This window comes from Camelus ferus, chromosome 14 (genome assembly GCF_009834535.1).
Source record: "Camelus ferus isolate YT-003-E chromosome 14, BCGSAC_Cfer_1.0, whole genome shotgun sequence".
Classification (NCBI taxonomy): domain Eukaryota; kingdom Metazoa; phylum Chordata; class Mammalia; order Artiodactyla; family Camelidae; genus Camelus; species Camelus ferus.
In genome coordinates, this window is record NC_045709.1 from 67,113,212 (window position 1) to 67,128,952 (window position 15,741).

Consider the following 15,741-nt stretch of genomic DNA (forward strand, 5'->3'; position numbering starts at 1 on the left):
CAGGCCAGCTTTCAGAATTGAACAGATCCAGTGAGAAGAGTAAGTCATAGCCCCGTGTAATTTCAACTTGAATGTATAATACTTCCGAGATTCTGCAACATAAAAAGCTGTAGTGCCAAAATCGTGTTTTCTGCCAAGGATTGCTTTTAGCATGTGATTAACCTCCCAAATGATAACATATTTCCAAAGGTTGTCTTCGGCGGTCACACTTTGGGAACAGCAAATAGAGTATAATGGCTGACGGTATTTACCAGCTACCACTGCTGCTGTTTGTTTCACATAATGGTTTCTCATTTTGTCATTTATGTAACTGGCGATCATTAGCATACAGGTTTACAGTACTTCACGTACAATAAAAGGGGAAAGAGCAAGTGAGTAAAACTAATTTACTTATAAAATGGCAACTTGAGGAAGTGTATTTTGGAAAAAAATGACATTTCCTTGAACTCATCTTTTCGTAAGTTCCATTTTTAAGGGCCTTTAAAAAGAGACCTCAGTGTTCCAGTAAGACTGTTAGAGCAGTAAATGTTCCATCAGGTATGCTTTCTTCAGTCCTTTACTTAGAACTTCAAAATAAGTATAATAATCACAAAAATAATATGTTGCTATTAAATTTTCACCATAGTTCTTTCTAAAAGCTCATATTATACTGTGGGACCACAGTGAATGTATTCTTTAAAAAAATCCCTTGTGGAACACAATATGGTTATAAAGATGTATTATGGTTTTATGATTCGTGGAGAGGATGAGAAATCTGAACCAGTTTACTGGTTTCCCTGGCCAAGTTATATTAATTAGTTGCAAAGTTTCTGAGGCTAAATGACAGGTGACTTGTCATTTTTGATAATTTTTTTCTAATTTTTTTCATAAATCAACCAATTTTGTGATATTTTTCCTTCCTAGGATGGTTTTACCCCAATTTATAAAAAGAGACTCATATCTGGCAAGGAAATTGTATTGATTTTTCTGTGAATCACAGTGACTACCAGATTCATCAAAAATGGTAGAAGAGTGATGGTTTTAGCAACATTATTTTGGAGACGCCTCCTGGTTCTAATGGAGCATATGCAAATATGTGCTGACTCTCATGAATGACCTAACTGAAGTCTTAAAGAGCTCTGACCCCCTTTGAAAAAGAGCTACATAAACACAAGGCAATCAACATCTTCACTGGGAAATTACATGTGAGTCAATTCAGGACTACATTAAATAGAGTTGAGATGAGATCACCTGGGCAATGTTTGGCATGCTTTTTAACTATTCTCTTCTACCTTTTCTGGCCATGCTATATTTCCTTACTTCAACAGAGCTACTGAATTTTTATTGAGCATTTTCAATCATGTGGTGAGTCAGTCTTTTATATCCATATTCAACTCCAATAAACAAAGCCTTCCTTTCAACTTGCAAATTTTGCCAATGTTTTGCAGTATATTAACTACTGAGATTGAATCTTGAAAGATTTAGCTATTGTTTGCTGTTATTTCTTTTGTTTTTATTAGAGTAACCTCTATGGTGGGGGTGGAGTCAGGTATAGTGCAAAAAACATTGAAATTTCTCCTAGTCTCCATTATTCAACTTATTCAACTGTAAGACTTTGACATCCTCTGAGCCTTGACTTACATATCATTATAATGGTAACAGAAGCATATTCTTTGTTTCTCATAAATAGTGACAAAAATCACATACAATAATACTGAAAATAATTTTATAATGGAATAAAGCTGCTATAAACATTCATGTACAGGTTTTTGTGTGAGCATACATTTTCACTTCTCTGAGATAAATGCTCAAGAGTGTAGATGTTGGATTGTATCATAATTACATGTGAATTTTTTTTAAAGAAACTGCCAAGCTGATCTTGAGCACAGCTGTACCATTTTACTTTCCTACCAGCAGTGTATGAGTGATTGACTTTCTCTGAATCTTCACTAGCTTTTGGTATTACAGCTATTGAAAAAAAAATAGCTATTCCTGTAGGTATATTGTGCTTTTAAAGCACATTTTCTTCATCACTAATGATTTTGAACATCTTTTCATGTACTTACATGGTATATGTATTTCCTCTTTAGTGAAATGTCTGTTAATATCTTGGTACTCTTTCTAACTTGAATTTTTTCTTTCTTACTCTTGACTTTTGAGAGATCCTTATTTATTCTATACACAAGATCTCTGTCAGATATGTAATTTGTAAATATTTCCTGCTAATCTGAAATTTGTAATCATCTCAACAGATTCATTCACTGAGCAAAAGTTTTTAATTTTGATAAAGTTCAATTTATCATTTTCTTTTTTTTATGGATCACATTTTGGTGCCAAGTCTAAGAAATCTTTGCCTTGCCCCTGGTACCAGAGGTTCTCTAATTTTTTATTGAAGCTTTATACTTTTATGTTTACAATTAACTCCATGATTCACTTTGAATTAGTTCTTGTATAAATGTGAGATTTAGGTCCAAGCTTACTTTTTTTGCCTACGAATGTCTAATTACTCCACAACTATTTTTAAAAAGGCTAGTCCCCTTGAATTGAATTGCTTTTGCTCCTTTGTTAAAAATTAATTGGGCACATTTGTGTTGGTTTATTTCTAAGTTGTCTATTCTGTTCCACTGATTTAAGTCTGTCCCTCTGTTAGTACAACACTGCCCTGAATCCTGCATCTATATGGTATCTCTTAACATCAGTAAAAGTTGTTCCTCCCATTTTATTCTTCTTTTCCAAAATTATTTTGGTTATTCTAGGATCTTTTTCTTCCCATATAAATCTTAGAAAAAACTTGTTTATGTGTGTAAAAACTGTTAATGATATTTTGATAGAATTTTGAGAATTGATATCTTTATTATGTTGAGTCCTCCAATCCATGAACGCTATATCTCTTCAACTATTATATCTTTTTAAATTTCTCTTATCAGCATTTTAATTATCATACACATTGCTGTACATGTTTTCTTAGTTTTATAAAGAAATATTTAATTTTATTTAAAGTAATTACTAACAGAATTGCATTTTCAATTTCAATTTCCACCTATTTATTATCAGAAAAATACTTGATTATTATGTATTGATCTTATATCCTGTCATTCCACTGAAATCACTTCTTACTTTTAGGAGGGTTTGCAAATTCCTTGGAATTTTCTTCAAAGATATTTATGTCATCTTCAAACAGAAGTGATTTTATTTCTTTTTGTTTAGTATGTCTGTCTTTTATTTCTTCTTCTTGCCTTAGTGCAGTGGCTAGAATTTTTTGTACTATATTAAATAAGAATAATGAAGGTAGACATCTTTTCCTTATTGTGGTTTTTAAAGGAAAGCTTCTCATCTTACATCATTAACTATGATCACAGTTATAAAAAATATATATATTTTTTTTGTAGATAGTCCTTATCAAGCTAAAGATATACTCCTCTATTTCTAGTGTAATAAGTTTTTTTTTTTAAATCATGAATGGAGATTGCATTTTGTCAAATGATTTTTCTGTGTCAGTTGATATTACCATATGATTTCTTCTTTAGCCTGTTTTTATGGGAGATTCTATTGATGGAAATATTGAGCCAGGATTGGATACTAGGAATAAATTTCACTTGTCATGGTCTATCATTACTTTTATACATTGGTGGATTAAATTTGCTAACATTTTGTTGAAGATTTTTGCATCACATTAGACATACTAGTATGTAATTTTCTTTTGGGGGCTGTTCTTGATTATTTGGTTATCAGGATAATACTGGTCTCATAAAATTAGTTGGAATGTGTTCCCTCTTCTCATATTTTAGGGATGATATTGTGTAAAATTTGTGATTTTTTAATACTCAGTAAATTTGTACAGTAAAACCATCAGGACCTTGATATTCCTTTCTTTAGCAGCTTTTTAACTGCCCATTATATTTCTTTGATGGTAGTACGACTACTCAAGTTATTTATTTCATGTCATTTTGGCTTAGTTTCTTTTAACTTGAGTTTTTGAGGAATTATCTTATCTCTTCTTATGGGCTGTACTTCCCGTGACTATTTAGTTTTCAGAGCTCGTGCAATACTATTTTGTCTAGCTTCCTTTTTCGGTTGCTACTGCTCAGACCTTGAGATGGCCTCCTTCAGGGTCAGAAGCTGCTTTCCAAAGTTGCCTATTGGTTGCTGGGGAAATTTCTGTGTCTGTTTTAGGGTGTGTGTGTGTGTGTGTGTGTGTGGCAGGGAGGAGACAGACTAGGTTTGGTGTCATGCTACTAAGTGGAAGGTCAAGACACACAAGGCTCCTCTGCTGCTTTCCCTGTGAGTGGATCTGCTTGGCAACTGATGCCCCACGTTTGGAGTAGGGATGGTTCAGTACACTAAGGATTTGAAGCTGCTGCTGCAAATGAAGTACCTTAGATATGGAACAAGCACTAGCCATCGCCTTTTATGGCCCTTTGAGCAGAGAGAGTAGGCTTTACTTATATATTTATTTTTTATTCCTAGTTGGTGGTTTCAGGTTATAGAACTCTTCAGTGACCAGTCCAACATATTTGGGAAATAAAAGGAAAACCCAAGGAACTAACTACTTTCTTGTTCCTCAGGGATTAATATGCCTAGCCCATCCTTCTTTCTGGCTTTCAAAATACTTTTATCCTTGTCCTTTGAATTATTTCTGGGGCATTTAGTTGTAATTAGAAGGGAGGAGAAGGGAAAAGTGATCTACACCATTTTGTAATACATGTTCATTGGAGAAAACAAAATATACAAAAGAAAATGATAATATAATCAATTAATAATATATTAAAATAAATAATATAAATAAATAAATAAAATATAAATAAAATAATAAATTAAAAATATAATAAATTAATATTACATTATCTAGAGTTAATAACTGTTAATTGTATATGTGTATTCAAATCATTCCTTGTATGCATATTGTCATTCATAAATGGTAATAAATTCAAACATTAAAAAAATTAAAATTATGCTTCAGCTACTTTTCAAACTGACATTTTTGTCTTTCAACAATTCATGACATTATTTCCTTGTAAATAATTGTACTTCCACATATAATTTTTAATGGTTCAAAGTACTTAACAATAAAAGTTTGACGGTATTTAGTTACCAATCTTGTATTATGGTATTTAAGCTTTTTCAGAAATTGTAGTTAATAAAACCCAAGAGGACCTTCTATCTTAGAAGTTAAGAGAGGCAAAGAAGAAGGCTATCAAGGTGATGGTAATTTTCACTACCTAATAAATAAGCAAAATTATACGTTCAACTTACTTATATACATATTAAATGCTAAATAATGTATCCTACACATTAATTCCCTGAACTGCTACAAAACAGAAAGTAATAAAATGTTTACCTGACAATAGTTAAAAATAGGAAATTTACATGTAATATGAATATATAAAATAAATTTTCATGAACAAAATAGTGTTAATAAAGAAATGAGACTTCCCATTCCTTTTCTTATTTCTTTGTTTTTCTTTCTTCTCTGGTTTTGTCTCTGAAGCATTGGTCTATCTCCAAGATCCAAGTCCTCACATCATGTTTTATATGATGCCTTTGGAAATGCAGTCAGGTACATTTAAGTAGGACTTTTAAAGAGGGTAAAATATATTTTGAAACAAATCATATAATTAATTGGACCATATATTTTTATCAGAGGTATATTTGATACTCCAGCTTACTGACTCCATGCTTAAACAATTGTTCAACTGCTAATGGACTGCCTCATCCATTGACCTTACACTTAATACTAGTTATTTATTCCAGTCATCATTTCTTACTTTGCCAGCTTATATTCCATGATATAAAGTTATAATCATTCCTTCCATGTATTTTGACTTTTTTTTTTTTTTGTCATTTCTTCTGTTCTACTGTATAAGTGAAACCCTTACTCTGATTGAAACCAATTATTCTCCAATCTGGGTCTTCATTTTAACATTTGAAATTTTTGAGTAAATTGAATTCTGGCTACATGTGTTCAGCTTAAATTCATGATTCCATACTTTAGTACTTCAGATGCTCAGCACTGCCATGAAATCCCATGAAGATTGCAAAATAATTTCACCTGTTTAATATCCAAGATAATAATTTCAAACTTCATCTCTTTCATCCCCTCTCAGCTGATAGCCTTACATCATATTCTACTGAGATAATAGAATACAAATGGATGAACCTTTTATCTTAATTCCGCCAACATACCTAGCATCATGTGTACCATATTCACTACCTGGTTTCCAGTTCCAAGGAAAATAATGACCTTCCTCCACCTATATTTCGATCTTATTCTCCAAAACATCCTCCAGAGAGTTCATTCTTTCTTTTAACCCATACACCAATCTTTCTTGCTCTGCTGATCATGTCCACAAATACATGTTGATTCTGGTATCTCTCAACTTAAAAATCTACTGTTCAGGATTTGCAGATACTACTATATTTAAAATAGATAAACAACAAGGTCCTACTCTTTAGCCCAGGGAAATATATTCAATATCTTGAATGGCTTATAATGAAAAACAATATGAAAAGGAATTTATATGTATATATGTATAAATGAATCACTATGCTGTACTCCAGAAATTAACACATTATAGATGAACTATATTTCAATAATAAAATAAATTTTAAAAATTTAAAAATGTATATCTGATATGAACCCACCATCCTCTCTAGTTACTTCATTTTTTGCCCTAAAAACCGTCTTGAAAGTTTGCCATCACATGTTTTCTTCAATTACTGACTTTTCTCATTTTTCCTTTTGAGCATTAAAACCAGGCTTCTAATCACATCTCTGAACTGAATCTCCTCCTGTCAAGGTTATCAGTCATCTGTATGCCCCACCTTATACTCCTTTACACAACCTCTAAATAAGCAACATTTAAAATGTGCTCCCTGCACATAGTGATCTCAACGACTTCAACAATATAAGAGCAACTTTTCTTGATCTTCTCTGTTATTATTCTCCCCTCAATGAGTCTCTCCCCCAAAGTCTTGAGTCATCTTTGATTTCTCCCTTTTGTTCAATCACATTTGTTCTTTCAGCAAATGCATTTTCGCTGACATGTTCCCTGTACCAAAAGCTATTGTCTCTCATCTGGGCTACTACAGTGATTTTCTATAAGTCTCTATTTTATCTCTTTCAACATTATCATGCATCTTATTAATAGAAACCAGAATGATACTTTAAAACATAAATCAGATCAAAATACTACCCTGCTGAAATCTTTCAATGCCTTTATATCTCACTTAGAATTAATTCCATCTCCATACTGCAGTCAGGGTAATTCTCTGTGATCTGACTCTTGTGCACACTTCCAGTTTATAGAATTGCTAATACCCATTTCAGCTTATAGAATTATTCTCCAAACAGCCACTTTGGTCTTTTTTAGTGTCTCTAACCCAGTGATTGTCTAAATGTGCTTCCAGAACCGTTACAGAAATGCAAATTATCAAGTCCCTCCCAAGAACTATTGACTTAGAAACTCTAGGTCGGGGCCAAATAGCTGAGTTTTAACAAGTCGTCCATTTGTTTTGCTGAGGGATAAATGACAAACATAACTGTAAGATACTTAAAGTGATGGTTTGATATACATATACATTGTGAAAGGGTTCCCCCTTGAGTTAATGAAAACATCCATCACCCCACATATTTATCATTTTGTGTGTGTATAAGAGCATTTGCATTGTACTCTCTTAGCAAACTTCAATTATACTATTCCTGTGACTTTGACCTATTCTAAAGTCTGAGCATTGCTGCTAAGACAACATAGTATTTATGTCTTAGGGGCTTTGTTCTTTTGCATGACAGGAATATTTCTCCCCTGGCTCTTAGCTTGGCGTGTTTCTCAAGGGCCAGCATGTGTTGCCAAATCTAAAGAAGCTTCCATTCCCATTAAACATGATTGAATCATTTGTATATTGTATTCTTTGTCACTCTCCCTCGAATGCAAGATCCAGGATAGCAGGGCCTTGTCAGTCTTAGTTAGTACTATAATTATACCATGAGCACAATGTCTGACACAGAGTAGGCACTCAGTAAATGTGTGTAAGACGAATGCATTCACTGTGGGAATCTGTAAATAGTCATTTGATTAGTTGATAATTTTATAAAACCTACCAAATTATCTGACATTTATCTTTAACTGAAAAGAAACATCTTCCATTTCCCTCAGAATGACACAAAATAAACTTCACTAATGTAAAAGAAATGTGTGTTTTAATGAAAGATTTTGTATTATCCATTCTCAATTATCATACTAATCAATGTTTAAATTCAATGTTCAGTGTCTTGCACTGAACCATTGTCATTGGTAGAAAACAACAAAGCTTTCTTCAAGTTAACATTTAAATCTGTTAGAAAGGAAGAAATTCATGCTATCTATATATCCTGTCTATTTTATATATATATATATATGTATTATCACATGTATTATATTATATATGTAACAAATGTAATATATATATACCAATATTTTAAAATGTTATAATCACTTCTGCTTTAGATGATTTTTAAATGATGCTCTATAATAACTAAAGAAAAAGGAAATCAAGTGGTGTTCTTTAATTAGGAGATGATTTATAGGATATGCAAAACTTGAACTGGGTGGAATACGGGGCCAGGGGTAACTCATTTCGTATGAATTGTATGTGTAAATTTAAGTTGAAAGACAGAAATCTGGCTTGGACTACTTTAATAAAATCTTATCTGGGAGGATACATATGAATTTTTAACTTACTCAGAGTCTCTGGTTTCCTTGATCTAATATCTCAGCCTCTATGTGGTAAGCTGACGATGCCATGAATTTTCCCACATAAAGACTCTGCCACCACATTGTAATATGCACACTATCCCCACCAGTATGTTGGACTTTCATTACTATCACCAGTCAGTTCCATTTTACCAAAACCAAGCGACACCTTTCAGTGTTATCTTATTTAATCTCTTAGAATTTGACATAATAACCCACTCCCAGTATTAGACTGTGCTTGTTTGTTTGTCCTACTGTTTTTGGCTTCTCTTTAACAATTTTATTAACAGATTTGTGTTTCTCAATTCCTGTCTTAAATGGTTTCACCTCAAGTTTATGGCAAAGTCTCCACTGTGTCCATTATCCTTTGCAATTGTACCCTCAGTCACAGATTCTATTATAATATATATTCTGATAACTCTTCATGGTTATTTGTATAACTTGGACTTAATTATTGAGGTGCTGACCAATACTACTAGCTGACTCGTGGACTAGACGTATTAGAGGAACATCTAATACAGAACTTCTCACGTCTATCACTGTTACAGGTGGGACAGTGTCCCCCAAAATTCATATATTGAAGTCCTAACTCCCAGTACCTGAGAACAAGACTACACCTGGAGGTAGGGATCTTTAAAGTGGTAAGCAAGTTAAATGAGGTCGAGCTTGGGCCCTAATTTAATATAATTAGTGTCCTTATTTATAGAAAGAAAAACTTTAGAGATAAACATGAACACAGAGAGGTCAAGTAAAGATGAAGAGATCAGAGTGATGCTTCAGCAAGCCAAGGACCCCAAAGATGGCCGGCAAACTATCACAAACTGAGACAGAGACACAGAAGGGATACTTTCTCACAGCCCTCCGAGGGAACCAGCCCTGCCAACACCTTGGTCTCAAACCTCTAGTCTTCACAACTGTTTTATTTTCCAATTTTATTTACTTACTGACCAGAACAGACAATAAGTTTCTGTTGTCAGTTTGTAGTACTTTTTTGAAGTAGCTCTACCAAACTAGTAGGACCTCCAAACTCATTAAAAATATGGACAAAAGTTTTAAACACATACTTCACCAAAGAAGATAGACAGATGATCGAGATGCATGTGTATCTGTGTTCAGGATTATTTGCTACTAGAAAATGCAAATTCAGACCCATGTGAAATGCCATTACATATCCACTAAAGCTGCAGCAAATAAAATAAACTTAAAAGTAATAAAACCTCTGAAAATACCAAGTACTGATGGGGAGGAGGGCAAATGAAACTCTCATACGTTGATTAAAGCCTCACTCTCTGGAAGCTCTAAGAGAGAATCCATTCCTTGCCCCTTTCAACTTCTCGTGGCTGTTACGATGCATTGGCTTGTGGTCACGTCTCTCTCTTCTGTCCTCACATGGAATTCTCCTCTGTGTGTCTGACAAAACTCCCTCTGTCTTCTCTTATAAGAATATATGTCACTGTATTTAGGGACCACACATGTGATCTAGGATAAGCATCCCCCATTATTCTTACTCTTTTACCTTGGAAGGTAATATTTGTAGGTTTCAATCATTAAGCTGCAAGCGTACCTTTTGGAGGCCACCATTCAGCCCACTACAAAAGACAACATCAAAAGTCCTGTGCTAAATTAAATAAGCCAGCTGCAAAGAGTAGATGATTCCATTTACATAACATTTTTTAAAGGCAAAACTAAAATGATAGCAGCTCAGTGGTTTCTAGGGACTGGAGATGGGAGGTAAGAAGAGGGAAAGGTACATTGATTGCAAAGAGACATTAAGAAATATTTCAGGAAGATGGAACTCTTCTGTACCACAACAGTGATAATAATTACAAGATTGTACACACCTGTTAAAATTCACCAAAATGTGTACATAAAATTGATTAATTGTATACTATGTAATTTTACCTAATTTTAAAAATCAGAAAGTTGACATGTATTGAAATTTTTCCTTCATGAAAGTTTCCATTTAATTCTTTCTTCTATTTTGCTTTCTTCATAGTTTAGCCTCTGTGCTAATCAGTCATGGAAACACTAGATTTTATTTTATGAATTTTCTACTAAATCTTGCTTTTAGCAATATCAGAATGCAACAGCAACAGAAAAAAAAAAACTGTAACAGTGTCTGGTAGTCCAACTCCCTTCTTACTAAAAGTAGAGTAATGTTAGCTTAAGGGAAAGGAGAAAGTAGAGAAAAAAAAAAGCAGAGAGATTTTTTGCCTATAAATATGGAATATTGCTGAGTTTCTGGCTTTTTATTTTAAAGCTTCATCTTTGGAATGTGTGGAGAAGAGGGTAAGTACATATGGACTCTGGAAAGAGTAGAGAGAGGATTAACGACCATGCCAAACGGTGTGGAGAGACATTCAGCCATCCCAAGACTGACTTGTCATACTTACTTAGAGTTATTTATTTAAAGACACAATAAATATACACATTAAAAGTAAGTTAGACTATGTAATGAAATATATCAAAAAGGAGATGGTAGTATATAATGGAACAAACCAAAATAAAATGTTAATTTAACATGAGACATATAAAAGATATAACCAGTAAAATCTAGACTAAATAAGAGAGGATGGATAAATAAAACTATTCAGCTAAAGTAGCCATTAAATATATATATATATACATAAACACTACAAAATATGTAAACTCAGTTGAAGTCACACCAAATAATTAATGGTACAATTTTTCTTCTTCTCCAAAAATTTTTCCTGTTTCTCCTGTCTCATCTATTGACATCCCCTCATGCTTTATAGTCCAGCAGTACCTAATTGCATATTTTACATCCTCGGCCACCAATATACTCTCGTACTATGTGCTTACTCCCTTCTTTCTTGCTCCTTCCTTCCCTTCCACTTCCCCCTCTCTTTCTTCCTTGTTTTCCTTCAACTATCCACTCTCCAAGTAAATCCTTTCTTTCTACCTCCACCTTAACCAGGTTCATTCCTACTCATTCCTTAAGCTCCAGCCTCAGTTTAGGTTTCAGAATTCTACATGCCCTTGTCTCTCTCGCTTCTCCAATTCCCTGCCAATGTAAGTGCATCACTTTCTAACAGCTGCCTTAAAAACCTGTAAATAACTCTAAGCTAACTTATACATCACTTATTGCTGTCTATTTTCTTGTTGGCTTCCTGCAAATCTACTAGCTCCTTGTCTTTAAGGACTTTTTTGTTCATCTTAGTGAATTAACACACAACCTGGGTATCTAGAAGTAGTCAGCAAAATTCATTTAATGAATAAAAATATCTGGAGCTGAAGGAATTTCTAAAACAAAATAAAACAAGCAAGCAACATCCACTGAATGTAATTTAGAAGCCAAGCTTCACAGTGAGGGATCTAGGGAATTGTCTTAGGGCACATTTTGGCAGTTTGAGTTGTCACTGCAAACATCTCAACAAAAGTTATTGAGACTTCAGTAGGTATAGAGGGCTTTGGGACACTAGAAATAATATAATTTCAGTAATCAGTCCTCTTCCAAAAAACTACTTGTAACAATAAATATTTAAAATTTAAAAAGGAAAATAAAGAGAAAATAGCCCATATTTTTAGAATAAGTTTACTCTCATAATCTATTTTGGTTCAGAAGATGGAAGCTCATTTAGTTAAGGATGACTTTTTTCTACTTTCTCAAATGTCTATAATTTTTAAATTTATTATTGGAACTCCTTTCTTTAAAAAAAAACAAATTCTTTATTTTAAACATCCTTTTCTTACTTTCTAGATGCATTAATATGATGGAATTCTTCACCTGTGGAGACTACATATTGAATATTGCTACAAATTTTAAGGTGAGTCTACTAGAGGTATACTATGCCTGTAAATAAGTTTGTTATTAGTGATTTACTTGGAGAAATATGTTTTAAATACACATTGATGGAAATACAAATGGGTAAAATTTGGTATTTTATTACATGCACATTTTAATATTTGTTTTCCTAATTTGTAATACAGATTGGAATTCGTAGTTTGAAATATTCACATCATAAACTCCTTTCATTGCCCGAGGGAGTAAACATATATATAGAGAAACGGACAAATTGATTCATATAGTTAATCCATAACGTAATAAACAAAATAAGTAGCATTAAAAACATGGAATTAGTGTAACAAGAAATAGAGAAGTAAAATTTAAACATACTGATTTTTAATATCATCATTAAGAAAGTGAGTTATAATGCTGAAATTTTATGCTATATATATTTACTATAAAGCTATGTAGATACCTAAATATATAGTATATGTTTATATGTTATATTTAAACTTCTTTTTTAAATTGAGGAAATCCAACTAAAGGAATGCACAAGGCGATGTAATTTAATTAATTAACTCAACAAATATTTCTCTGCATTTAATCCCTACCAGCTATTCTCCCAGTTTCAGCAGAAGTGAAAATTATGATGGATGATGTCCCTGAATTTACATACTTTATATTCTAATAAACTACCTATAATCATGAAGCCAAATCATATTATTATGCTGGAAATATTATTAGTTATCCATCTCAGTCTTTGCACCCTTCACCTTGACTTTCTGCTCATTATTGTATTATCACATTTTTGCAAACTTAAAAAGTTAAGTTCAGTATCTTTAGAGGCTCCTTCTTCCCTAACATCTCTCTTTAGCCTTCTGTGTACATTTAATTTTAAAATAGTTTTAATTTAGATTGGATATATGGTCTTTTACTCTTTGTGTGACTGTATGAGTAATTACAAAGGAGTAACCACATTTGAATGTCTACTCATTAGGCATCTAATAATAATGGTACATGTCAAATAGTGACATGTAATAACCATACATGTCACGTAGTGCTTATCTTTTATTCCAGCAATGATTCACATCAACCCATTGGCAACTAGTTATATTAGAATTTCTTTAGTCATTCACTTACTATTTAAGAACTGGGTCTCAGCTAAGGGCAAAGCCATGTGCTAGGCAAGGGGAAGAAAAAGTTAAGCAGATTATATACAGGCTTCATCTTCATGGAGCTCACAGATTAGTACAGGAGACAAAAGTTAACCTAAACGCAAAAGCAGAGAAATGCATAATTGTAAGTATGGTCTCAAGTGAATCTTCCAAGCAGAGCCACAACTTCTTCTCTTCCGAGTATATCATGGGACCCATTGTAGATGATAAGTCCCATGAAGTCCTTATTTTTCAGTAATTACTTTGCAAATAACTGGACTATTTATAGTAAAAATTTAAAGGCAGATCCTTCTTTTTAAAATTATTTTTCAGTGTACCAGAAGAAAAATACCCTTTCCTATATTTGATGTATATTTATACATTTTAGGAAATATAAAATCACATCCTTTAAATGGGACTTGCAGTGATGTAGCAATTCAAACTTGCCTATCTTAAGTGTTATGATTTATATGTTACTAATTAAGCACATTGGTAATTAGTAGTTTAAATTAATTAATATGCAAGAGTGAATATATGCATATTAATTTCCATCCTATTTCACTTTTCATCCCCTCTTGGCTACCTACTGAAAACAATTTTCTCTTTTTCTTTCTTTCTTTCTTTCTTTCTTTCTTTCTTTCTTTCTTTCTTTCTTTCTTTCTTTCTTTCTTTCAGTACCGTCAGTAACAGTGTGTCAATTTCTAGTGTACAGCACAATGTCCCAGTAATGCATATACATACATATATTTGTTTTCATATTTAATTTTCTCTTTTCTGTCATTGTGAGGATCCCAATTAAATCCTAAAGAGCCTAACACATATTTGAAAGAATTATCTTAATTTTTACCTTCTTCATGGTGGCAATGGTATCTATTAACCCCTTTGTTAACTTTTAGTGCCACAGTTATACAAGATTGACCATGATTTTAAAGTGTTATACATAATTTCCATATACACACATTTTAAAGATGTTTATATAATAGTTATTATTTCAAACACCTTTATAATAAAAAGCTTGAATTTAACATCTTCAAAGAATTATGTGACTATTTTAAGAATATATAGGCAGTTTATTCATCTTTTATCTTGACTAAGTGAAGAGAATGGTTGGAATTATAATAGTCATAGGGTACAGATGGCAAAGTGATGGAAAATCAAATCCATCCTAGTTCCAGGGACAAACGCCCACTTAACTTTATACCTCTGTGGAATTCTTGGCTCTGACATATGATTTTTTGATTAATCTTATTCTATTTGGTTACACACTATTTTTTTAGAATCAGTATGTGGAAGCTAAAAGTCGAACATTGGAAGCCTGATTCATTTCTTCAGAGGCCTGTAGCTTCTACCACTGCTTCATCCACAAAGAGCAAATCTGTCCTTCTAAAAATGTGATCAAAACTGCAGTCTGTTTATGTCTTTCTCTCATTCTTTATGTAGTTGTGCCTTTGTAAATGTGATTTAATGGACGATGAGAAGGTTATTGTGTTTAGTCTACTATCTCCAACTCATCAGCTTGGTAAAATGTTCATTCTTTCCCATTTCCTTTTTTAAAAAAAAGTATTTACACTGTTATTTTCTTGTATAAATGCATTCATGTCATAATATCATGCACGCTATATTTTATTCTTCATGACTTTAACTATTTTAGTTTTCTATTGTTACTTTCTCCTCTTCTCCCTACCCCTTTACAGATCATTCACACCCACATCCAACAATACATACAAATACAATCCACAGAGGCATATTTTATTTTGTATCTTTCTCTATGATTATATAATTATATATGTAATAATTATAATATACCTATAATAATAATTATATATCTATGTAACTATATATCAATGTGAATTTACATATGCATATATAATGCACAGTTTTATATAATGAAATTATGCACACATATACTAAGGATTTATTACAATTGTATAAAAATGGCATTGTAGTAAAAACATTTGTCTTTTTTTAATTCAACTACAACTTATGCTATTATTTCCAATTACTTGGTATATTTACAATTCACTGTTTTTATTGATGCATAATATTGCAATGTGTGGTTACATCATAATACTATAATGTAAACAATTATTCCGTTTTCAATAGAAATTCACTTTATTTCAGTATTCTCTGT

General features: G+C 32.4%; 1 long non-coding RNA gene across 1 annotated transcript; it reads right to left on the reverse strand.

Moving 5' to 3' along the window:
* Nucleotides 1-1,066: 1,066 nt before the first annotated feature.
* LOC116668511 lies at nt 1,067-13,115 on the reverse strand. The gene is made up of 3 exons (XR_004325613.1): nt 13,041-13,115; nt 5,708-5,713; nt 1,067-1,078 (listed from the first exon to the last, which is right to left on the reverse strand). It is a non-coding gene; the product is annotated as an uncharacterized LOC116668511 (long non-coding RNA).
* Nucleotides 13,116-15,741: the final 2,626 nt, after the last annotated feature.